Genomic DNA, 27,496 nt, shown 5'->3' on the forward strand with positions numbered 1-27,496 from the left:
AATGCCCAATAACATATGGGGTGTGAATAATTGAGCGTGGCGCTCCCCCTGATCGTTACGGACAAGTTGCAGTAAAATAACTGGTTAAATTGCAACAGACTGCACTGTAATAAAGATGGGTTTCCAATCGATTAGCGGTGCGTTTAGCAATGGATCACTAAGAGGAGAATTGTAACGGTCGTCATGTTGTAACAAAATTGTAACACTTGATACTTATTCAAAGCCGTTCTTCAAACACGAATGCCAACACGCAGTGGTAAAGTGTCGTGGGGATTCGTAAAAAATAAATCGGCCCCAGAAGTCTACGTGGTGTACAAACGACTCCGTTTGCCTCGAGTACGCTTTCAAAAAATAGGAAGCTGCAGACAATTACTAAACGCACCCTTATGTTCTCAGTGGGAATTGTACAATTCCAAAAGGGTGAAACTCTTTTTCGGCTGCAGTATCTTGTGCAGACTGCAACCAGTTCACCTTCTTCGTCTTCAATATTTAATGAACTTCTAACTCCTAACGTCCATAAACATTTCCGATCAGCTTAATTATTTACACTTTCCTAAGCTGGCATTTATTCCCCTTCCCTCCCGAATACCACCATAAGCAAAGTGCAAATCCAATGGTGACTGTAGGTATCGATGCCACCCTCCCCTTCCGATTTCAAATGTGCACACTGAAGAAAACAATACTGTAGGAACAAATGCAGTGTTTGTCTGTTCACCGTCCGGCGAAGTCATCGCCGCCCGTCGTTTGTCGAAATCGAACCGTTCAGTAATAAATCCGTGATTCGATCGGATTCGGACAATGTGGCCATAAAAACTAACAACTTTATATACTAACTACTGACTGTACACTGATGCAGTTTGTCCTTGGCTTTAAGGCTTGATTTTGGCTTCCGTGGCTACCGTAGTGACAGGAATTAGGGACTGTACATCCCTGTCCACGTATTTCTTTGAAAATTTCTTCAGGGATGTCTAGATTCTATCAGAAATCCCTCCAGCATTTTCCTTGGATCTTCTTCATGAGTTTCTCGAAGGATTCATCTTGAAATAAATCCACTTTTTTCAGAAATTCCTTCAAAAATACCTCTTTGGATTCTTCAGAGATTCTTCAGAAATTTTTTTCAATGATTGCTACAGAAAATCGTGCATGTGTTCCTCTAAGTATTTATTCAAATATTTCTTGCAGTAATTCCTCAAGGAGATTTCTTTTTGTTTTACCGAGAAATTTCTCAAAAAGTTTATCTTGGTATTTTGCCAGGGATTACTCCATGAATTCCTCCAAAGGTTTCGTTAGAAGATGCAAAACCAGGAGGAATTTCATTTACATATATTCGGAGATTCTTTTAGGGTTTTTATTAAAGAAATTTCTTTAAAAATTCATTTTTTTCGGAACACTTTCGGTTCCAAAAGTTTTATATTTGTTTCACCAGGAGTACTTCAAGCAACTTTTCAAAAAAGTTTTCTTGGAATTTCGCCAAGGATTTCTCCAGGAATTCCTCCAAATATTTCTCCAGGTGAAATTTCTTTTACATATTTTCGGAGATTCTTTCAGGGGTTCTGCAAGAAATTCCTCTAGAGCTTTGCTTTAAAAATTCAGATTTTTTTCTGGAACACTTTCAGAACTTATTATTGGAATATTTCAATCACTTAACCTAATTTACAGCTCTTTTCGTCCACTAGGGCACTGCGTGAGCGATTCCAATTGGCGGCTGCACTTACACCTTTTTGTACAGCGCCTTAATATATTGTATTCTAATTCTACTATATCGAACTGGTTGCCCTTTTGCGCAGCTGTCAGTTTTCTACCATGTTCATGGTAGAATGATGAGCACGAGGATGTTGATGTGTGTTCCATTTCCGGTCCTATTGGGGGTCCTTTATGAGTTGCCGTTTAGCCGGTATCCAAGTTTCTGGGTTCGTTAGAGCATATGCTCAGAAGAGGGTCAGGTGTCAGCCGCTCTCGGGGGAAAAGCAACTGACGAAAAATTACTGGGCTGGGATCGAACCCATGACCATCCACTTATGAAGTGAACATGTAGCCACTACGCCACGGGACCCGGCATTATTGGAATTTCTCCAAAAGTTTTTTTTTTTCAGATATTACTATATATATTTAGGGATTTTGTCTGGTTTTATTTAAGCATTCCTCCTAAGCTGCTCTAAACTTTAAAGATAATTCTAGACGAATTTCTGAATCGATTGAATGATTGATAGATTTATCTTTATTATAGGTTTCTGGATTAACCACTTAAAAACTTTTAGAGAAATTCTTAAACTTATGCTTAGAGGAATTGCCGGAGAAATCTGGGGAATTACATGGAGGAAATGTTTAAAAGAATTCCTGCCTGCATTACTTAAAGCAATGCTTGAATTTTCAATTTAATCCCAAGAACAATTCTTGAACAAATCTCTGAAGGACTTATTGTAGAATTATCTTTATGAATTTCTGAAGTAATCTCTGAGACTTTCTGAAGAAATTACTGGAAAAAATATGAAAAGATTCTTAAGGTACCCCTGTTTAAAATTCTTAAGTCATCCCTGGAGAAATTCCGGAAGAAGTTTTTTCTAAACAAGTCCCTAGATTTCTTGATTAATCCATGGCGAATTTTTCTAAAATGAATTTCTAGAAATCTCTCAGAAAAATTATGGAGAAATTTTTGGAGAAATTTCTTCAACAATCCCTGAAAAAAAAATCTGAAGAAACCGCTGGAAGAGTTTCCGAAGGGAATCTAGGTAAATTTGAAGGCCAAATTCCCGAAGTTATTTCGAAGGAATCCGTGGAGCAATATCGGGGAAAATAATCATAGTAGATTTATTCAAGGAATCCTTTAAAATGGAGAAATCTCATAATGAACTTCTGAAGAAACGAGTGTCACTGAAGAATTTCTGAATCTGAAAATCAAAATTTGTGCTCCAGAGATACTTTCAGCTGTTCCTCCAGATTTTTTCTTAGGATTTCTCAAGAAATTTCTCAAAAGATTCGCCTTGAAACTTGTTCACGAGTTCTTCAGAAGTTACTCCTGGGGTTTCTTCAGAGATTCTTTAGGAAATTTCTTCAAAAATTTTTAAAAGTAAATAAAAAAATAGAACTATGTATGGCTCACGTTGGGAGCCATAACACGAACAAATAATAATGGAACCCTATAAATTTTCTATTTTATTTTTCACTTGGCCTCGCGAAAAACAATACAGAACACTACAAATGCACAATAGCGCACAACTTCACAAATTGACACACATAAAACATAATTTTTTTACACTAAACATAAAATTTAGCCTGCTACTCTAATGGATAACAATTTACGTTCACAGGATTTCGAGGCTTCATTTATTGTTTTGGGTCCATCAGTCATCCTGGAATAGTGTTTTCTATAGAATTTCACCTTTTAGTCGACAGTCATTGCTGCTGTTTACATAGCTTGGTTTTGTCTCGAAAAACTAATCCTAATGGGCCATCCCATGCAAGACGGCAAGACGGACATCAAAGTTGCTAGGGTCTGGTTTGCTTGTCTTGCAGTTATTTTTCGCCAGAAATGACCGAAAAGTTTGCAACTACTCCGGTTGCTAGGGTTGTATTCCTCCTGAACGATAGAAGAACCCTATAAATGCTTATTAAATTTAGCAAATATTCACTAGTTAAAATCGAACATACAAAAAAAATAAAACCGGTAACAAAATTTCTACTGAATTCCTTCTTCTAACTGTACCCTTCCACGAATATAATTTCTTAAAAAGATGCAATTCCAGGAGATGTTTTTTCGCAAAGGATCGGAGTTTTTTTTAAGAAAATCCTCTTGGATTCTACTTTAATAGTTCAGAAGTGTTTCCAGGAATTCTTTTTAAAAATAATGGTTGGAATTTCTCCATAGGTTTCTTCAGGTATTGCTGCATATTTAAGGTAATTTCTCCGGCATTTATTTAGAAATTCCTCTAGTACAATCTCAAGAGGTTTTCCTGTAAACTCCTCCGTAGGTTTCTCCAGAAGTACATCTAGGTATTGCTTAGGATTTATTCACACCTAGAGATTGCTAAGGATTCTTTCAAACCTTCCTTCAGGGATGCTTAGTGTTATTTCAGGAATTTCTTCGAGCATTCTTTCAAAGATTCATTAAAATTCATTTTGATTTTTTTTTTTCAGCAGGATTTGCTTCCACAATTTCTCCAGATTCAGGGATTTTTGTGCACTAAGCTCGTCAAAACTTGTTTATGAAATTCTTCTAAGGATTCCTCCAGAAGTATCTCCAGAAGTCCTTCCAAGGATGGCATTACTTTTAGAGTTCCCATAGAAGTTTCTTCATGATTTTTTTTCTAGGAATTTAGAAGGTACTTCAAGGAGTTTCTTCAAGTATTCAACCAGGCATTCACCCCGGAATGCCTCCAGAGATAATTTCAGAATTGCTTCAGAAATTATCGTCCTGCAATCGCCCAAGAAAATTCCTAAAAACTTCTTTTTGGAATCTAAAAAGCTATCACCGGAAGTTTTTTTTAAGGCATTCCTTTGTTTAAACAATCCTCCAGGTATATGTTTAGAAATTTCTCCAGGGATTCTTTGAAGAATTCTGCCAGTTTTTTTTTTTGAGCAATAAAACTTCTATAAAATACTTGGAGAATTCTGATGGCTTTCTCAAGAAATTCTTGCGGTAATCCATGGAAAAAAATCCTTTCTATATCAGATTAAAAAAATAAGAGAAATTCCTGAAAAAAAATCATGGATGAATATGTAATCCATTGCTACAATCCCTGCAGAAATCCCTAAAATTTCGAAGAAATATCTTGACATATATTAGAAGGAATCAATTCAATATCTGGAGAAACTCTAACGAAAACTCTTAACGAAATTTCTTGAAAAAAATATTGAGGAATTTAAAAAAACTGCAGAAATATTTTAATAAAATCTTGAAGGATATTCTGCCAGTAATTCTGGAGCATTGAAAATTCCTGTTGCAATACTTGGAAAACCGCCTAGAAAAGCGTAAAGATCACTAACATCTTTTGATTTATTTGTAAAGGAATTTCTGCAGAAATACCTATTTCTCACTAAATTTCTCAAATAATCCGTGGATAAGTTCTAAGAGATCTCTGTACAGGAAATTTCTGAGGAAATGCATGGAGTGAAATTCTAGAAATCTTCTAGAATCCCTGTAGAAATCACAGGAAGATCTTTAATGAATCTCTAGTTGAATATCTGAAGAAATCCCAAAGAATTCGTGAAGGAAGCCCAGGTGGAATATCTGAATAAATTACTGGAGAAATAGCTGAAAAAACTCTTATGGAAACGCTTGGCCGAATTTCTAGAAAAATATTGGTGATTTAAAAAAACTGGGGAAACATTTAAATAAAATTCTTGAAAAATTTTCTGCCAGTATTATTGGAGCATCAGGAAATTCTTGTAGAAATACTTGGAGAAACGCCTAGAAAAGCTTCTGAAAAGATCCCTAGCAAAAAAAACTCTTGAGGTATTTCTAAAGGAATTTCTGGAGAACTTCCTATTTCTCACTAAATTCTTCAAATAATCCGTGCAGAAGTTCCAAGAGTTTTCTGTAGAGGAAATTTCTGATAAAACACATGGAGGGAAATTCTGAAAAATATTCTGTTTCAACTCCTTTCTTTGGAGGAATTCACGTCTCAATCACTGATAGTGATAATGCAGAAATCTATGGAAAAATTCATGTATGATTTTGTAGATGTATCTCTGGAGAAATTCCTGGACATATTCCTGCGGAAATTTTCAATAGAACACCTATAGCAATTCTTGAACAAATTCCTGGTGGACTTCCGGAAGAAATAACTGTACGAATTATTTATGGAATCACTGTAATACTCACTAAAGAAACTGAAAGTATTTATGAAAGAATCTTAGGAAGAAATTCTAAAGGAATCCTTCTCCTGGAACTCTTAAAGATTCCTTGGAGAAATTCAAGAGGATTTTATGAAATAATCCCAAGAAGAATTTCTAAGGTTATTTCTAAGGTTCTGACGGAGTTTCAGAAGGAGCCCATAGAAAGCTACCTCAAAGAATTCATGGATAAATTTGTGAGGAAATTCGTAAGGGAATAACTGAAGAAAGCTCTGGAGAAGTTTCTAACGGAATCCCTGCGAGAATTTCTGAAAAAAAAAACAATACTTTGGAAGAATTTCCGAAGGAGTATGTAGAAGGTTTCCTAAAGAAGTCCTTGGGTACATTTAAGGCAAAATTCTGATTTTTTTCATTTCCTGAAAAAAAATCACTAAAAGCATTTTGGAAGCAAATCGTGGGTGAATTTCTTTAAGAATTCTCGGCGGATTTTTTGAAAGAATCTGTGGAGTAATATTTGAAGAAACTCTCTCCTTGAGGAGAAGAATTTGAGGAAAGAACTTTCAAAAGGCATTCATGAGAGACTGCTTGGAAGGAATTCCTGGAGGATTAGTGAGCTTCATGGCCGTACAGATAGAGGCGTCAATCATTTGTCCATTTTGTAAGCCTCGGAGTGTGCTCCTAGAAGACATTCAGAAATATGAATGATGTCCACTAGCGGTCAGCACAATGATCAAAGCTTCGCAAAATTCACCATGTTCAGCAATCGACTCTGTACGGTAGACATATTTGTCTAGATGTGGTAGCGACGAACCCTCAACTCCTAATTCACTTCCTTTTATAACCATTATACTACCAGTTGTACCAGCGACAGAGAAGTAACATAATCAATTAAGCATTTTCCCCCTTTATTCCCCGCGCATCAACAATCTTTGTTTAGTGCAATTTGACATTTCTTCCCTAGTTGCCGAACCTCTCCATCAGTCCTTGTACCCAAGAGTTCGTTAGCGTCGGTACGGCACCATCCATCGCCATAATTCATTTGCTACACCCTATTTTAAATTTGACATTTCACTTTTGTGCCTGTTCTCTCCCGACAACAACGTCCCGATGACGTTACATTCGTCGTGCGGGCCCTGAACGAAAAACAAACCATATGGCAGTGTTGGCAGTCAGTCGGCATCGTTAGAGTTACAATGCATGTGGCTTGTGACAACTGTTCCCGAGCTTTTGCTCGTTTGTAGGTAGGTATTGTTGTCGTTGTTGGGTTGAACAAGTGAATCAAATCAAAAATTAACGCCTCATTTGATACATTTCGTTACCGGGGACAAACTGTGTGTGTGTGTGCCTCGGTGGATGGGCTATTCGAGTTAACGAGAGTCATCCAACTTAAAGGGAGGGTGGACGCCGCCGGAACAATGCTTGTTTTGATTGGAATGCAATTCATCGAGCACTCCTCCTCCACCTTCTCGGACTACGACACAGAAGTTCATTATTCGCAATTTATGATGCGACAAGTGGTGAAACTTGCAACGAATTTGATGAAGTACCTGCATCAGTTTTGGGTCATATGGCATGAAAAGCTAATTGATGAATTGTGAATGTTTGAAGAAAAATGGTACGAGCCACCCATCGGAACAGAGTTTTTTGAGCTCCAATGTCACGCTTAACCCTTTAGGATTGGAGAGATCATTTTAGACTTTCAGACTATCAAGAAGTTCAGTTCTTTCTTGATATATATGTACATATAGTCGTTATTGCAGTGGCTGTCTGCGATCCGAATACTTGATATTGATCGATCCAGCGTTGCGCATACCAGCCTTATAAGTTTCGCCGGGGAACCCTGTTCTGACATTATCTGACAAAGCTAACTTCTTTTCACTGAATCCTGTTCTTCTTTAAATCAATAAACAAATGGTAAATCTGTAGTAAGTTCTAGAGCTTGCTACGCTTGAAATTTGTCTAAGATCATCCGCAGATTGAACATACAATCCGTCGCACAGTGGAGCACCTAGTACATCAAAACTGATCAAAATTATTTTGACGCATTTTCGCAACCCAAATGCAACCCAAATTAGTAATGAATTTGATTGATTGATTTGTCTTTATTAAAGAGACTTTCAGCCCTTGGCTGGTTCGTCTCTATAGTTAGTAATGAAACGTATTTCATAGTTTTCGTATTTTTTTTTTTTTTTTTTATTTCGTCATTAGGGTGACCAATTTTATGATTGTAAAAGTCAAGATTTTTCGAAACTAAAATTTTTTTCAAAAAATCACAACTTTTGAACCAGTTGACCGATTTTAAATTTCTTTTTTTTTTGCTTGAAAGCTGTTGAGTTCTAGTTTTCAGCAAAAATACGTTTAGAAGGCCAAATAATGTTTTAAGGCGAATAATATCATATAATAATATAATTATCACGATTTTTTTCAAAGTGTTGCAACTTTTGAAATCGGAAACATCCGGAAGGTTTTCTTTCTGCATTTGAAAGAGGAACAATAGTTTTATCATACACTAAAAGCAGATTTTCCGGAAACACCCGGAAAATCAACTTATTTCATTTTGAATGTACGGTAAAGGATTCCATCAAATATTTTTTTTCAATATTTTCATATATTGTATGTAAATTCAACGTAAATTTGTTTGGGTTTCAAATTAACAGAATAACAACATTAACCTTCTTTAACAAACTGCATCGTTGAATTGATTGACTATCAATTTCATTCACTTTGTACGGTCAAAACTAGCACGCGCTGTGGGTTATATCAAAGAAAACGGCTAAACTTCAGCTTCACTTAACCTCTTCTGATAAGCGTAAACAAAACATTTGGACACTGCTTAGCTGTCAAACGATTAAACGATAACTACACTTAGCAAAAACACTACGGAAAACCTAATTACTTCATTTTGGGTTTTTCCACTTATGATCAGGTTTTGATGTGATTTACTCCAATGTGCGTCGTTCATTGGCCCTTGATTGGAAAAGCTGCATAGTAGGGTATCGCGCCACTTGGGCGGTGGCTTCTATATTCGTCTGTTTTCCACTATAACTCAGTCAATTTTGAACCAATTGACTTGAAATGTTGTACACGGGTAGATACTATACCTATCTCATCACATTCCAAAAGTTGTGTCAATTGGTTCAAATTTGACTGAGTTATAGTGGAAAACAGACGAATATAGAAGCCACTGCCCAAGTAGCGCGATTCCCTATTATGTTTTCAGCTAAAATCTCAAACGAATTGTTTTCCTTTATTTCCGCAGCTTTTGCCTTGCGTTAAACACAATATCGGATTGTACACCTAGTACTCTAGTTCTTGAGTTTCTTCCGTGGGTTTATTTAGGATTCCTTCAGAATCTTCTTGTGAGATTCCTAATTTCTTCCGAGATTCCTAAAAGATTCCAGGAACTCCTGATGGAGGCAAACCAGAAAGAATTTGCTGGAGTATCACCTCAAAATAATCCTGTGGGATCTTGATGAAGAATGCCATAAATAAAAACTCAAGGGGAAATTCTCGAAATACTCCTTAAGGTAATGCATCACTAAGCTTTCAAACGAATAATTGACTTTTTGCTTTTCAATGATTGTTTGCCTCGCTTTTTTGAAGTGATAAAAAACTGTCAATACTGCAGCAACGCTGCAGAAAAAGTATCATCGAAATCACTGCGAGTGAGCATATAGGATGATACTTTTTCATACGAATATTCGCTTTGGTGGCAGAGAATTATCACTTTGAAACTTGGAGCAAAAAAATCCAAAATGGCTGCCGATGCTGATGATGCCGTAAAATGCCTTAATAAAATCTTGGAGGATTTCCAGAAACGTCTAAAAGAATTTCAGAATGAACTTCGGGAGTAATCCTAGAATGGACTTCAAATGGAATTCCAGAATAGACTGCTGGAGAAGTTCCAGAAGGATCTGCAGGAATTTCAAACAGAATTCTTGGATGAAACCAAAAAAGAGTTCTTAGATGAATCCTGAAGATATTCCGGAATAAGTTTCTGAAAGATTTCTAGAAGAACTTCCCGGAAGAATCCTGGCAAGAGTTCCCAAAGAAATACCGGAAGAAGTTCCTGAAGGAATCACCGAAAGAGTTCCTGAAGAAATTCCAGAAACAATTCCTAACAGAAGTCCAGTAGAAATTCCAGAAATTCTTGATGCAATCCTAGAAGCAAATACTGAAAAAATCCTGGAATGATCTCTTGGAATGATCCCGGAGAATTTTCTCAATAAACTTAGTACAGTCATCGCACAATTATGGGTCACTCTGTCACAATCATTAGTCAGTCATTTCACCATGCAATTCAAATGGAAACCCGAGCAGAGGAAAATATCAAAATAATAACAACGGAATCACAAAACCTGTTTTTATATCTCGGTTTGTTATTATTAACTTATTAAGTCATCACCGTTCCATAACATGTTCTGTTGGGCAATCTTATTTTGTTATGATCGTGCTCTTGGTATAATTTCTTTAAATTACATTTCAATAACATGTTTTGTTGTAGCACAAGTTCAGTTATTATTGTGTCATTGAGACTGTACAAATATTTGATCATTAATATTACAACATAACTAGCTTTGCAATCAAAACTACACCTTTTGAGATTTTCGTTGTTCACAGCATTCCGTGAGGAACTGTAAGAGAAAATATTATTTTGTCATCAGTTCCTCTTCTTTCTGACATTACATTTTAACTGTGACAGAGCCAACTTATCAGCCTTTTGTTTTATAAGCACTTTGAAAAGTATACCTGTTTTTTTTGTCCCAGTTTCAGTTAGGTATGAATACGAATATACAGAGTGTAATAGAGTGTTAGCCATTTTATGAAACATTTTGGATCTACTGGTGGAATTCAAGGACGAACAACAGATTTTCAACAAAAATGTAAAAAAAATATCAAGAAGAAGAACTCCATTGATTATTTTTAGACATTTTATTTTTATTGATTTCACTGCATCGAGCCCACCTAGATTCACTAGGGTAAATGTGTCAATCAATGAGGTAATAATGTAAATGAATCTTATAAACAATGAACCACCTAATAAAAGGCTTCAAAATGTCGGTAGTTTTTCATCTTAAGTTGTTTGGAAAATATACGAAAACTATTGTTTCTCTCTGTTTTCGATAAGAAATCGCTTGCGACAACAATAGCGTCTCAATTATAAATGAAACATTTAACAATAGATCCTATTGTTGCGTATCCCATTGAATTCATATGGGGCTTTGGAGAAGTTCCTATCCGCAACAGAAAAAAAGCAAATTTTGTTTTCAGATTGTTATCAATAACTTTTTTTTTTATTCTTGATGACTTAACCTAATTTACAGATTGTCCACTAGGGCACTACGTGAGCGATTTCATTTGACAGCTGCACTTACATTTTGTACAGCGCCTAGATGTATTCTATTCTATTCTACAATATCGAACTGGTTGCCTTTCTGCTGCTTTCACTTTTCTACTCTATGGTAGAATGATGAGCACAATGATGATGATTCCTTTTCGGTCCGATTGGGGGTCCATTATGAGTAGCAGTACGCCGATGTCCAGGTATTCGGGTCTGTTTGAGCCAAGGGGCTCAGAAGAGGGTCAGTGTCAGTCGCTCTCTGGAGAAGAGCAAGCGACGAAAAATTGCAAGTGCCGGGGCTGGGAATCAAACCCATGACCATCCGCATATGAAGCGAACGTGTGACCAACTACGCCACGGGCCCCGACAATTATCAATAACTTATTCATATCAAAATTTGTTATTGAAATATTTTAAAAATTCGCTGTTATTAAGTTGTTTTTGAAACTAACAAAACATGTTATTAAACAGGTCTTCCAGGAACATTTTTTTGTTATAATTTTTGTTATTTTGCCGCTAATGACAGACAAGTTCATAACAGGATATGTTATGTAAATAACATGAAAATAACTCTTTCCGTTACTCAGTTATTTTTCCAAAATAACACATTTTATTATGCTGTTGCTATTCCCTTCTGCTCGGGAATGACCAAGAATTGTAGGTGACTCATAATTGTGCTATGCCTGTATGTACACACTTAGAAATTCTGAAATTTGTACGAAACGGAATCACCAAAGAACGTAAACGTTTTCAAGACTGAATCATAATTTGGACTCAATTTTACGCGCATCATGTAAGTGCTGGTTGGTTGCGTTAGATGTCAACAAATTCGTTTCACTAGAAACGTAGAAGCAGTATCACGTTCATCAACCACTTTCTAACTCGGTGAAATAGCCGAGAGGTAAGAGATGCGGCTCACGATCAGGAGATCCGGTGTTCGAGTCCATGCATGGCATTATTTTACTTTTCTATGTTTTATCTGTCAAATCGGTTTTAGCGATTGCTAGACGCTAAGAAAAATAAGTTTTATTTTGGGGTGTCTTGAAAGACGTAAATTTACATGTTTCAACCTCTAAATTTGTGTTTTTGAAGATGCTCGTATATGTCAGGTTCAGGACACTTAAAATTACATGATATTTTCTAGGTGTGTAGAATAATTTTGACCAAAATTATATTGTCAAACCATTATGCAGCACACGAAAGTGAGTCAAACAGTAAGAAAAATAAATGTAAACATAGTGGCTATCTGAGAGCTGTCATATCTCTCTCAGGTCTAAGGTTACGAATTTAACCTCATATACAACATGTACACACTTAAATTCAGAAATTGATCTCGGTAAACGGTTTACCGAGAGTCCAACAGCTGATATCTCGGTAAAAAATTTACTGATTCTCGGTAAAAATTTTACCGAGAGTTCGGTAAACCATTACCGAGTCTCGGTGAACTTTGCCGAGATCTCGGTAAAAAGTTGGATTACCGAGATCTCGGCAAAGTTTTAACGACATCTCGGTAAAACTTTTACCGAGATTCAGTGAAAATTATTACCGGATTCTCGGCTGTTGGATTCTCAGCCTTTATACCGTTAAGATTACAGTTTCAACCCCAACCCGACTTCGGTTTCGCTTGTACTAAAGTTTTTTTAATGTTTATTTGTTTACATATTTTCCGCCAGTCCAGTTCCAACCCAGGTTAAACAAGAAAAACGGTACTAATTTCAATCCACCTAGAGTTGCAAGAATAAACCAAACTAGTTTCGTCGGAAAACCGTGTACCACCATTAGGGTGGGACACACTCAAAGTTAGAACAAACTCCAGCAGTGAGGAAGTTAGGAAAAGATTTTCCACTATATCATAACGGTTAAACCAAAGACAATTCACAAGTGAAAATGACAATCCATAAACAAATTGACACAAATTATCAGCCTATTCGCAAATCGGTATCCTCCATAAAAAAAATCTAAACAACAAAACGAATAGAATTGCCTCTGTCCAACAAAAAAAAACCCTTTCAGAGTCATCGTTATCCTCTCGATTGTCCCATCTAGACACACTCACGTGTGTTAAAAATTTCACACCGCGCTTGCACGGGAGGACCCGAGGATGCGAACGGATACACCGTTTTTGTTTACATTTCAAATCCGTCTCCTGGGAACGTGGGAAAGGGCGAGCGGTGTTTCGCGAGCGCAGCAAACTTCCACTCAATTCCACTACTGACTGCTGTACTGGTAGAGTGGAAAGTGTATTGTCGGAACGGATGCTGAAGGCTTTAGTATGTACAAAGTGGTGGTGGTGGAACCAGCAGCCCCACCGGCCAGTAGATCACAGTGGCAGAGTCCTACTGGTCCAGCACGATCTGTTACCATGTTTCGCTCGCACACCGGAGCCATGGCCGGAGCAAGAGGCTTACAATTAGATTGATTGAATGAATCTGGGCTTTGCTTTGTCGTTCGAGAGAGAGGAAAAAAAATCGCGGTGCTCCTGGCAAATTCTCCATGTGGGGTGGTTTTCCGGCGTTCAAGAAAAAATGAACGATTCAGTATACTACTGATCAAAATAGAATGGTTACACAAAAGATAGAAAATAGAAGAAGAAGATAGAAGATAGAAGATAGAAGATAGAAGATAGAAGATAGAAGATAGAAGATAGAAGATAGAAGATAGAAGATAGAAGATAGAAGATAGAAGATAGAAGATAGAAGATAGAAGATAGAAGATAGAAGATAGAAGATAGAAGATAGAAGATAGAAGATAGAAGATAGAAGATAGAAGATAGAAGATAGAAGATAGAAGATAGAAGATAGAAGATAGAAGATAGAAGATAGAAGATAGAAGATAGAAGATAGAAGATAGAAGATAGAAGATAGAAGATAGAAGATAGAAGATAGAAGATAGAAGATAGAAGATAGAAGATAGAAGATAGAAGATAGAAGATAGAAGATAGAAGATAGAAGATAGAAGATAGAAGATAGAAGATAGAAGATAGAAGATAGAAGATAGAAGATAGAAGATAGAAGATAGAAGATAGAAGATAGAAGATAGAAGATAGAAGATAGAAGATAGAAGATAGAAGATAGAAGATAGAAGATAAAAGATAGAAGATAGAAGATAGAAGATAGAAGATAGAAGATAGAAGATAGAAGATAGAAGATAGAAGATAGAAGATAGAAGATAGAAGATAGAAGATAGAAGATAGAAGATAGAAGATAGAAGATAGAAGATAGAAGATAGAAGATAGAAGATAGAAGATAGAAGATAGAAGATAGAAGATAGAAGATAGAAGATAGAAGATAGAAGATAGAAGATAGAAGATAGAAGATAGAAGATAGAAGATAGAAGATAGAAGATAGAAGATAGAAGATAGAAGATAGAAGATAGAAGATAGAAGATAGAAGATAGAAGATAGGAGGTAGAATATAGAAGATAAAAAAAACGAAAGTTAGACAGGGATGAAAGTTTAATGTATCATGCATATTAGTTAGGTACCAACCTGTTCACTTCATTTCTGCCAACATTATACCGTACGATCGTTCCACACAGGACGAGCAACAACAAATAATTCATGAAATTTTATTTATGGACTAAACGGAGCGGACGCGCCTGGACTGACTCCGGATGGCCTAGTGTGTAATCGTCATAAACGGTGCTGGCCTTTCCGTGTCACTCTTTTTGTGACTTTGTGTCGCCGGCGACATTCGCATGGATTACAATGTTTTTGTTTATAAACATTGACATGCAAGTTGAGCATTTTATCAGTTATTCATGGCGCACCAGGCAAGCCGAACGAAATGTGAACATGTGTATATTATTCACCGTTCGTTCGTTTGAGCTCAATTTTTTCACTTGCGGGCTTTCTCGTTCGACGACCGAATCGCTACTACAAATACCTACAACAAATAAAACTACACAGCCGTTTGACAGCGTTGTAAACATGATCCCTGATGGGCGCAAAAACCGAATCCAATTGCCCTAAAATAGCTTCCTTCCTTCCTACCCCAGATGGTGGGTATCCGGTTTCCCAGAAAAATAAAGAAATCAAAATTATTAATTGTATTTATTTACCGACGGACGACGTAAAGCTCACCCCTCGCCATCGTCATCGTCGTCGTCGTCGGTCCAACACGTGGTTTGCTCACTCCCCAGCCATAACTGTAGATGTCGGTCGGGAGCGCCGGCAGCAGCGGGTGCGGCACGTGGTCGCCTAGACGCGTGGCATCGATAATCAGCAACCGCCAAGAAGAATGATTAAAATTTACACAATTGCCTGTAGGCGAAAGGTGCCTCGTTCAACCTACTCGAAGTGGTCCTTCGAACAAATAAGGGGGCGTTGCGCACGGATTCGATACTGCGGCGGCGGTACCGGCGCCCGTCCGACTGCACCCACTATTAGTGAGCCTTAGCGAGAGAGGAAATAATCATTTAAATATCACTAATCGGATCGGCGGCGGGGGCTGGGAAATTTATGCCCGATCAGGACAATCGACCGGCGTTCGCAATGAGCAGTTGTAGTACGAGCTGGGATGGGAGGGCGTTCGGCGGCTTTGTGATTCTGTCACTGGTGTTTGTTTTGCATTTACGATAAGTGAGCTCGGTAGTCTTTTGTCGGCGGAAGATTTGCAAATGCGATATTCTTATGCAATACGGCGCGTGCCACGACAAACTCATAATGTAATTTGACACTGAACAAGTACGGATGATGTAATGCATAATCGCTGAATGTACGTCGTCGTTCAATAGCCTTCTCAGATGCAAGCATGGGAAACTCTCAGTTGATAAAGGCGCATCTCGCACTCACTTTCATACACTGAAGAGAGTTTGCCTTTCTCCGTCAACCTCTCAAGTAACAATTCCATTGCTGATTGGTTTTGTTTTGTTTTATTAGGGTTTCATTACAGCAATAATTCAAACTCACAGTTTTATGACTACTTTTGTGAAAACCATTAATGAAATGTTTTAAAGTGTATTTGAAGATATTCATAAAGCCTTTCCGATATGTAAACCTTCTGGCATTCATTATTGCCGCAATAAAACTGTCCAAACTCTCAACAGATGGCGATCCGTTCGATTAGTAACGACATCTGTTAGTCGAAAATCAGAAACTACGACACTGACAGGTTTATGGCTGGCCATCATAAAAGTAAATTTGCTTTCGTCTTATTTTCGCTAATTATGGCCGTCGCCATATTGAAGAAATAGCTAACATGACTGGAAAATAGTTATTTTGCTCAAATTACCAATGAACTGATAGTTGCCGTCATTTCCATAACATTCTTACATAAATAAACTCTCTCGGCTGAGTTTTCTTGTGATTCGAGATAGTTTAACTAAATTAGCAAGTTTATTTATTTCATTCCAAGATGATTTTATTCACTATTTTCGAAGCGCATTAATTTTATGTTTCTGCAACCCCAATATTCACGGTAAAATTGAATGTACATAAGGGGCTGTTCATAAACAACGTAGACTTTTTGGGGGGAGGGAGGGGGGGTGTCTGGCCAAAGTCGACGCTCCATACAAATTTCAAAATTTTTGTATGAATTAAAGTCTACGAGGGGGGAAGGGGGGTCTGAGATGGCCAAATTTTGGTCTACGTGGTTTATGAACAGCCCCTAAGCCTACCAACACAATAACTACTAAAATATTACTTTGAAATGACCGCTTTCTACTTACGAATAATGCATCCTCCTGAACTTGACGTGCCATCAAAGAAGCTTCTCTGCATCTTGAGCTGTCATAATTTTTGTTGAAACAAAAACAACAACAGTCATCATAACCTCTTTTCGAGAATGAAAAAAATTTCTACTAGGTTTCAAAACAGTTTTATTGTTACTCTTAATATACAGATGTTGGCTTTCTCGGTCTAAGGTCAATCTAAACGGCTAGTTTTGGATTACCCGACGTTTCGGCCGGCTTTATTTTGCCTTTATCAAGGGAAAAACTAAAAAAAAATGCACATTTAGTATACTTTAACATTGAACATCGATTACTTGTACCTACTCAGTCAACCGTTTTTTGTCTTATGGTTTAATGCCGCCATAGGGGGTGTGGGCTTCTTGTTTTCTGCCTGAGTGGACAAAACATATTACATGAAGGATTTGGGACATTAATTGGCTAGACTTACTATTATCATACGTATAGTTTTTACAAATTTTCCGGACTGCACAGGTGAACACTACACTACTTGATGGTATTCAACGGCTATTTTAAACATGGAGGGTTAGATTTAGAGCTATTGTTCGACATCTGTTATGTCTACTGTATCTACTGTGGTATCACCTGATTGCGGACGTTGAATCCATTCTCCGTACCGGCCCCGATAAGAACACACAAGATCGGAACAGATGTCTCATAGGTACCCGCATTCAAAACTACCTCTCACGCACACACACTCCAAACGTGAACACCCCCCTACTACGGTTCTGTGAGAATGCAACGCGGGTCACGAAAAGATTTGTGACAGAACATCCGGAGCTATGTGTCCTGAAGTCCGACAAGGGGAAGAAAATGGTGATCATGCGCCTCGCAGATACGACACAAAAATGTTGGAACTACTCAATGCCTCGACGTACCAAACACTACGAAGTGACCTAACATCAACGATCCAAAAGAATGTCAACAACATGGCTAGGAGGTTATCCAACCTCCAACTCATCGACAAGCACACTCTGCACCAACTACAGACCCAAACAGCAACTTGTCCCCGCTTCTACGGACAACCCAAAGCCCATGAACCCAACCTTCCACTACGACCTGTCGTTCCAAACATCACAGCTCCTACATATCATATGTCCAAGTTCATAGCCAACATCCTAAAATCCACTTTCACCAGCCAATATAATGTAAAAGACAGTTTCGTATTCGTGGAATACGTCAACTCCGTCACGATTCCTCCTGACCACGTTCTAGTTTCGTTCGACGTTGTTTCGCTGTTCACCAATATTCCGAAGGAGAGAATCATCCGCAGTATCATATTGCGATGGGCAGACATCAAACGAGGAACCAAGATCAAATTAGACCTGTTTTTGGAAATGGTTGAGATGTGCTTGAACAGTAGCTATTTCCGATTCAGGGACAAATACTACCAGCAGACTTTCGGAACTGCTATGGGCAGCCCACTATCACCGATCCTGACGGACTACGTAATGGAAGACTTATTGGACACAGTTCCACAGCAGTTGAGTTTCGCCATCAGGGTTCTGAAAAAATACGTAGACGACATGTTCCTCGTACTGCCCAAAACCGAAGTCCAAAGTACCCTTGATGCGTTCAACAACTACGATCAACATCTCCAGTTCACCGTAGAGGACGAGAAGGATGGAGCGCTACCCTTACTGGATACCCTAGTGATGCACCACAACGATGGAAGCGTGAGTACGAAGTGGTATTCCAAGCCCATCTCTTCGGGACGTCTGTGGAATTATCATTCCTTCCATCCAACGAACATGAAGCTTAACGTAGCTAAAAACCTCATAAACCGAGCTACACAGCTAACCACCAAGTCGTCAATGGAACAAGTCAAACACAAAATTTTCCAAATCCTACGACAGAACAACTACCCTTCGGCATTAATCAACAGACTAACAAGCCACATCAGGATCAACCAAGCAGCGCTCATCACGGCAACTCTCTCCAATCACAACATACAGCATAGCCACCCACCACAACAATCCTCGCAAGCAGATCCAGGAACAACAACAATCCTCCCAATATCGCAGCACACTCTACAAGCACCAAACGGTCAGATACCAAAAGAAGTCGTCTACAAATCCATGCCAAACATCACAATACTGAGCCATACCATATCAGAGATCCTAAAAAGAGAATATCCATCTGTTAAAATAGCCACGCACCGTAAACCGGGGTCAAATTGATCAGCAGGGTGAAATTGATCACTCGGGTACTACATTGTAATTCCATACTAGGAACTCTTAAGCGTCGTAATGATCTTAAACTTTTTACTTCATCTGATTCGTAGATGTCTAGAGATGAGTGCAAACTTTTAATTTTTTTAGAAAAAAGTTAGTTTTGCTTTATTTTTTCAAGGAATTTGTAATGTATTTCTCATTTAGCTGAAATCATTGCTGCTAAACAATCAACCGCTAATAGGACTTCCCGTGAATTCTCTGTTTTAACATTTTTGTGGAGCCTTGGTTGGGATATTATGCAGCTAATCAGAAAATGAAATTGTTATAAAAAGTTCATTTTATGAAGAAATAGTCATCTATTGTAATAGAAATCACTTATTTCAAATGAAATTGCCTACCTTTAGGCGTTTAAGGGGGAAATAACGAAATTTAATTTGGCATTTAAAGTATTAAATTCACTGGTTGTAAGATTTTAGACGCCTTATTCGATTTAAGAAGAGCAAATTAAGCGGTGAAGGATATTTTCCTTTCCAACCGATGCTTAATTGTATACTGATCAATTTCGCCCCAAAGTGGCATTTCCAATATTTTGATATTTGAAGTTATTTAACTTAAAGTTTAAATTTTTTTGAACAAAATTCTGTCACATGGTTCTATGGAGATCCACTGGGTACTTGTTTAACAGAAATTCTTTTGGCAATATTTGAACAGGCACTGATGTTATCCGCAAAAGTTGTTTTAAAGTGATCAATTTGACCCCGGATTACGGTACAACATAAAAAGCACAAAACACTTCTCAAGCCTGTAAAAGATGCAGTTACACCTCTAGAACAGCATAACGTCATTTACAGTAAAAAGAGAATCAGTGGACACAGATCCAAAGTAAACAAACACTCCAATACCACAGAACACGATACACAACCCAAAACAGCACTAATACTAATAATGCTCGATTGTCAACACACATTCAATCTAGACGGTACAAAAATAGTTGACAGATCGTACCGTTCTTCTGCCTTACCGATGTTAGAAATGTGTCACATACACAACACTTCCAACACGGTAAACTTCCGAATAGACGTAGATGGGCTAAATATCACGTATGCTGGTATTCTACACACAGTCAAGACAACCCAATCACATAGAAGACAAATGAGCAACGATAGACCATATACCACAGTAGATACAGTAGACCTAACAGATGTCGAACAATAGCTCTAAATCTAACCCTCCATGTTTAAAATAGCCGTTGAGTACCGTCAAGTAGTGTAGTGTTCACCTGTGCAGTCCAGAAAATTTGTAAAAACTATACGTATGATAATTGTAAGTCTAGCCAATTAATGTCCCAAATCCTTCATGCAATATGTTTTGTCCACTCAGGCAGAAAACAAGAAGCCCACACCCCCTATGGCGGCATTAAACCATAAGACAAAAAAACGGTTGACTGAGTAGGTACAAGTAATCGATGTTCGATGTTAAAGTATACTAAATGTGCAATGTTTTTAGTTTTACCCTTAATAAAGACCAAATAAAGCTGGCCGAAACGTCGGGTAATCCAAAACTAGCCGTTTAGATTGACCCTAGACCGAGAAAGCCAACATCTTTATACTAGTAGTATTCCGGTAAAAAAACACCTAAAGTTACTCTTAATGTGTTTTGCAAAACCTCTCAGAGAGTGGTCCACTTAGCCGGAAGATGCTCTTAAAGAGGTTATCAAGAGGTTTTGATGTATATATCAGTTTTATTGCAAGTTTTATAAAATTGGTCATGAAGATCTCTTATAGAGCCGAACAACACTTACAATGTTACTTGGGATTGTAAAGAAGGCAAATGATCGCACAGCTTGTCCCTCGTCACTAATTCTTAATCTGTTCGTGTTCTTCGTGGCCGAGCGGTTAGCGGCGTAAGTCGTTTAGGTGTCTCGTAAGCCTTGGAGTGTGAGCTCGATTTTCGCTCCAGTCGGGGAAAACTTTTCGTCAAACGGAAAATTCTCAACTGGGGCTCTGGGTGTTATATGTGGTGCCCATTGTCTAATGTTAGTAATGTTTAATCTGTGCGGCCTCTGGCCGAAGACGGTGTAACTGGCTTTTTTATTCTTTAACCGTCCTTCCCTTTTTTCCACTAACGTACTCTCCGCAGTTTTATTTGTCATCAAGTTACCTTCATGATCATAGTCCATTTTACGAGCCGATTTTATGAATGAATTTTGACAGGAGGTAGCATCCAATAACCCGTGAAAATCAATATCATCATCAACATTGCTGTCACTTCGTAAAATGGCTCATTGCACATGACGGGAAATGTCACTGTTTTTCTCCGCAAGCCATTGGCAGCTCCGTGAAATTCCCGCATATTGTTTTGTTCCAATTGGTTTTGCGTGTCAGTAATGACACTCTCTTCATTTTGATTTTTGTTTCTGTGGTGGATTCTTTTCTCGCTCTCTTGTACCACTTTCTATTCTGCAGAGTACTACACACTAACACTCGACTTCAGGCAACGTTATTCTCATCCGTTACCTTCTGGCAATCGTTATCGAACCACCAATTTCTGCACAGATAAAAAAGAGGATAACGTATTAACTCCATTTTGGTCATGTAAACTTCCAGTCTCCATGTACACTTCAAGGGGCCATGCACAAATCACGTCACACTTTAACCTGTAAGGCATCACTGGTGCCATTGTAAGTACCGCAAAAACCCTTTTCCAACTCTCCAAAAAGGTATCGAATATCCTATTAAAAGGCAGTGTGTGCCTTTTCGATGCCTACCGTTGATTGCGTGAAACATACAGGCGCATAATGTTACACAGTGTCGATGATGAACAACTGAAGGGGCGCAAATCGAGAGGGTAATTTATCATGTGAGATTCTGAATGTGCAGCATTGCTCATTTGGATTCCGGATTCCTGCTGAATCGAGTGCTCCCTGTCAAATTAACAATTATCTCGGACTACCCGCGTTGTGTTTCGTTTGTAACTGACTGGATGCGTTGTAATAGGGAGTCTGTCTGTTGTTGTACGATTGTTGGGCAGGACTTACAGGATTATTTATTCCAATTATTGCTAATCGAATTGGTACTCGGCTACAATTTGTATAACGTTGAAGAACACGCTCTCGTTACTTGAATGAAGGTAATTTGTAATTTATGCTGGTAGTTTGACAAGTCAATGAGTACTGTCTTTTAGTGTGACAGCCACCTCACTAGGTTAAGATTTATTACCTCCGATTGTCGAAAGTTCAAATTCGATGAAACCTGTTCGCCGAATTTTACGTTCATTGACCTTCCCACCTAACCGGAGAGAAAAACCTTGTCAGACATCATCCCTACAACCTATCCCATCAAGGTTAGATCGTAATCCACCAACTGTTACATTTTTCTGAGTTATTGCACCTTTACACAAGTCCACAAAAGTCTGAACGAGAGTCGAATAGCGCATGGAATCCCTTTCCGACCCCGTGCACCCGCGCTCGGGACGAACAAGCGAACAGAACGATGATTAGAACCCAATTTATTATCCCTCTTTTGCGTTCATCGTTATCTCTTTTCGTAGTTGTTCCTCCCGCCACCCCCTATCCCGGTGCGGTGGTTTACCTAACTTGGATAGAGGACCATCCCGTTGTTGTTGCTCGGAAAGGGAACCAGCTCTGGAGGGGTTATTCGGCAAAAATTTCCATCCCCCGAGTGTGAGGAATAATTTTGGCACACTTGCCGGTTTGGGTTCTTCTTGCCTTCTAGCCTAGCGAGACAGAGAGGAAGCAGTAGCATTTTTAAGACTAATGTTATCCTTCCGGATTTGGGCAACGAGAGGATCAACGCGCTAAGCCCTGGGCCGAGAGCTAGGTTAATAGATATTACACCAAAGCCAAAGTGGGCTGAGATGTTGTTGGTGAGGAGCGTTCGGCCGAGGTCGGTCGTTAGCAGACTGTGCGGTACCGTATAAGCGGGCCTGCAGACAGAGGGAGGGCTGGTGTTACATGATAGGATGGATTTTTGGGATAGGTTCGGGATTTTCCATAGGAGTTGTGACCTCTTTGTCCTGCTCGTAGTAAGAAGTGGTGCATGTGTTTGGTGAGATCCGTTATTTGAATTTAATTGATTTACAGATGTGCGGATTAAGGCCTATTACAGCGGTAATCCGTTGTTTGGGTTATTCATAGAGGCAGGAAAGAAGGCTTATTGCGGGCATTGAAAGAAGAAGGGATGAGATGTGTTCCTTCGATATTTTTCAATAACAGCATATTAAAATCAAGTAGTCACACTTTGGAAGAGAAGTGTCCTGAGTTAAAAATTGGCCAGCTCATTTTATGACTATTTTACTTTGTATGCAAACAATAAATCTTGTTGTTTCAACAATAAACACTTAAACACGAACATTTTCATCAGATTTTAGCAGTTGTTTTGCAGTGGTAAAAATTGAACAGTGATGAAGAACAATTTAGCTAGCTGCTGCTTTGCTGCGGTTGCCTTCGTCGTACGCAAAACGAGTAAATTTTCAACTCGTAAGTGAAGTAAAATTAAAACATGAAATTTTTCATAACTATGCTATAAGGCCCACATCTATTTGCTTCATCTGATAAGCCATTCGCAAAGGTAAGTAAGAATACTTGTAATTATTGGATATTTTCCGTCTGATATGACGGGAATGAGCGTATATGACGAAGTAGATTTCCACTCTAATTCTCTAGATAATCACTTCAAAAGTACTGTCCTATAGGGTATGTGTACCGTTCCTTGGCCTAATATGCCAGCCGCCTTGGCAATTTTGACCATAACTCGTGAATTAATAGCAGTATAAATGATGTGTTCACTTTATCACGCACTCTAGGCAGTGCATGTTTCTGCAATTGGAAGTAAACTTGCGAAAATATTCAAGAACTTACTTAACTACTTTGAAAAGATTCGATGCGATGGTATGCAACGTTGGTCTACGGTACAAAAATTGACCTATTAGTGGATACAACGTTGGCCTATTGCTTTCCAAACGCTAAAATCACTTATTCTATAATTTTTTTAATATTTCTGCTGAAGTATTATCACTGTTTGTTCACCAAGCTTGCTTTCAAATTACATTTTTGGAGCCAAATTTTCACATAACTATAAATAAATCACTTAAACTAAAGTTCTTTCTTAATTTAGTATCGAAAACAATGCAACCCCATTATTGTGTTATATTTTTACAGTCATCGCACACAAAATATTTCTTCCCGTTCGTTCTTTCTGGTTCATTCGCAAGAAATATGATTGACGTCACTTCTTCGGTGTTGTTTACGTCACTTTACTGATGGGCCAAGATTTGGGTACATAGTGAAAAAAATGTCTTCAATATTCGGCCCACATTTAATTTGTAAAATAGTTGTTTTTCGTTGAAAACAAATATACATGATCAAAATAGCGTCTTTGACCGTCGCATAAATTGTTCAGTTATCAAAAAGTCAATTCGAAATGTTCCAGAATCAGGCCATTTATGATCATGTGTATAGTCTACCCACTAAGTTGAAGAATCATGGCGTCTATAAAAGCTAAACAAAGTGACATTTTTATTCAATTTTCATGCTCCAAAATGCTAAAATTGAAACGAAATGTTACACTTGTTTGGCGCATAGCTTTTCCGATCTCCAGTTATGCGTGTTTGTTTGAGTTTTTTGATAACGTTAAGATAGGCCGAATGAGGGGACTATGCCAACGAAGCATCCCGATACCCTATGTGGAACGCTGAGTGTAATTTTGTTCTAGATTAATCGATGATATTTTGAAGCTTCTAAACCACATCAATATTATATGATATGTCTTCTATGTGAGCACAAAATGACCTACAAATAAGAATTCGAAACCAGTTTACAATGATCGTTTTGTCGACTGCCAGAAGTTCGGGTAATTTGAATCACCCCTTCCCTAACGTACGCATAGTTGCTACTTTTTCAACTTGCATAATTGCTCTGCCAAAAAGGAGTAACGAAAAGGGATTAGCACGTAACTCTCGGGGAACCGGGCGCTCCCTCCGAGAACACGAGACTGACAGCGTGCCTGGTGCGAAGATTGCCATCTTATCACGCTGACCATATCTAAATGGATTCTTCATATGTTGGGTAGGTAGGTACCTACGAGGTAACGAGAAATTGAGCGCTCACATTCAAGTGCGGGTTTTTCGCTTATCGTTGGATTTGAATCTTTGTAGCGCCGCCGCTTGCAGCAGCAGTGGATGTTTAAACTGACGACGACGACGACGATGATTGAGGGAGGAGGTGATTTAAATCCTTTGGTTGCTTCAACAACTCTGTTTCTCTCACTCTCGAGTGATGGCAAAATGACGGGGCGTTACGAACCATAGTAATTGGGATGGGAAGACGAGCACGCGTCTGGTGGAATTATCAGATTCTCCGTATTTGCCAGAGAAGGTTTTATCTCACGAAGATTATGTTGATATTGCATTGGAGAGAAATTTAATATCTTTTGATTATTATGCATAGTTATGGAATCTACAGGAAAACTTTCATGATATCGTCAAAACTTCGCCTAAAATTTAAAAGAGACTTGCGAAAATTGTTTTTTAGATATCTTTCCATTCGTCTTAGGTTTTTGGTTGTATTGACATAAATTGTCTTTCTAAACTGTGGTGAATGTAAGAGTTATACAAGCAAGCAAAATGTAAGCATACTAGCTGTAGGTCTGTTGTTTGTTATATTTCCTGTAAGCATTTTCCAATACATCCCTCCATGACATCCACCAGGAGTTGTGAAGAAAATTTCTCAAAAAAAATAAAAGCAAAAAAACATATCAAGTGTGAGTTGCTAACTCAAATTATTTCAAGAAGCCCAAAACCTGACAAAAATCACCAGAATCGTTGTAAGTGTTCTTCCAAATACCTACTGTCCCAAACAATAGGATATTGTACCATTTGGGCAGATGTACCTATTTTGGGCACTTGCCGCTATAACTAAGTCAATTTCAAACCTATTTATTTGGATACTGGACGTACCTAACTCTATACAAAATTTCAAATCAATCGGTTTGATATTGACTTAGTTATAGCCCAAAATAGGTACACCTGCCCAAATGGTACAATACCCTACTCGAGAAATTTCACTAGTTTTCCTTCAGTTTTTATGTCTTTCTTTCTTTCTTTCTTCCTTTCTTTCTTTCATTCTTTCTTTCTTTCTTTCTTTCTTTCTTTCTTTCATCTTTTATTTCTTCTTTAACCTATTTTACGTCTTCTCCATCTTCTTGAAGTAATGTCCGAACCGTAATGGAACCTGCTTTTAAGTGTAGCGTACTACATAAAACTTACACTTCCATTAACTGAAGGATTTCTTGCCCATTTTATTTTTGAATTTGTGTGTCGTGTGAAATACGAACAAACAAACACAAATATGCATCTGTACTGCTTCGCTTTCTACATAGGAAAATATCATACAAAGTACAACACAAACAAAACACCGAAAACCCCCAAAATTAAAAACCTATTGAATAAATAAACACCGTCCGTACAAACGGAGCATCCGTTTGCAATATTTACAGCACTTGCTCTCAGCAATTCAGCACGCCACACGTTTGCTGTTTATACGGCAATTACTGCTGATGAACAGAGAGATCCATCCGTTTTGATTCCCTTTCCACGTGTGTACAACTTGTTCTATTTTTCTTTCTCTGCAAATGCGCTTGAACATACCTACATACCTACCTACCTACCTACTCACGTTGCTATTTTACAGTTCGTTTTGATCCTGTTACGTTTATTTACACTTCTTTTGCTTGATACTGAATGACCGGACTACTGCACAGTAAAGTCTACAGTAGTTTTTCCAAAGATATAGTTAATAGGTTGTTTGCTACATAGGTGATCAAAAAATCATCTTAGCCAAGGTCTTTTTCTTTGCTATTAGCCCTAAAATTATATATAGATTTCGAATGAAATTTGTGAGAGGACAAAATTTACGATAGATGATATTTTTATTGCTTCTCTCATATACAACTCCGCATAGGACGTAGAAACCATCAGTATTCAGGAATACATACAATGTAAATAAAAAATAACTACCTTTTTAGCGAACTTCAAACACGCGTCTCTGCGTATATTAAATTGGCACTTTATCTAAACCTAGGTCATCTAAACAAGCCAAAGAACATATCAAAAGTTGACAAATATACATGAAGGTATTGTTTAAGCCAGAACAGAATGAGAATATACATGGAAAACCATGCAAAATTTGATAAATTAGCAAATTGAGAGAAGAAATTGTGAAAAAAAAACGCGTTTTGGTTGGCTTTGAACCCTCGACTCCGTTTTCGCTACACCGGCACTGTTACCAACTAAGCCACATAGGTAACGATCCTGAGAACTTGTTTTTTATCGTAGCAGCTGAACAGTTTAAAGTTCTGTTTAAAATTTTACTCATATTTCGACTTGTGATGTAGGGGTCCTTCTGAAGTCGTGAACAAAATACCTTAATGATATGGATGACACCGCAGCATCCGTGCAACTACTGTTCCCATGTCGAGGACAA

The 27,496-nt window shown here is 38.1% G+C and overlaps 1 protein-coding gene across 6 annotated transcripts in view; it reads left to right on the top strand.

Annotated features, from left to right (window-relative positions):
- Positions 1 to 27,496, top strand: part of LOC109621530 (transcription factor collier) — a 409,396-nt gene that overhangs the window by 58,871 nt on the left and 323,029 nt on the right. The window lies entirely within an intron of this gene.

The sequence above is a fragment of the Aedes albopictus genome, chromosome 3, assembly GCF_035046485.1.
Source record: "Aedes albopictus strain Foshan chromosome 3, AalbF5, whole genome shotgun sequence".
Lineage (NCBI taxonomy): Eukaryota > Metazoa > Arthropoda > Insecta > Diptera > Culicidae > Aedes > Aedes albopictus.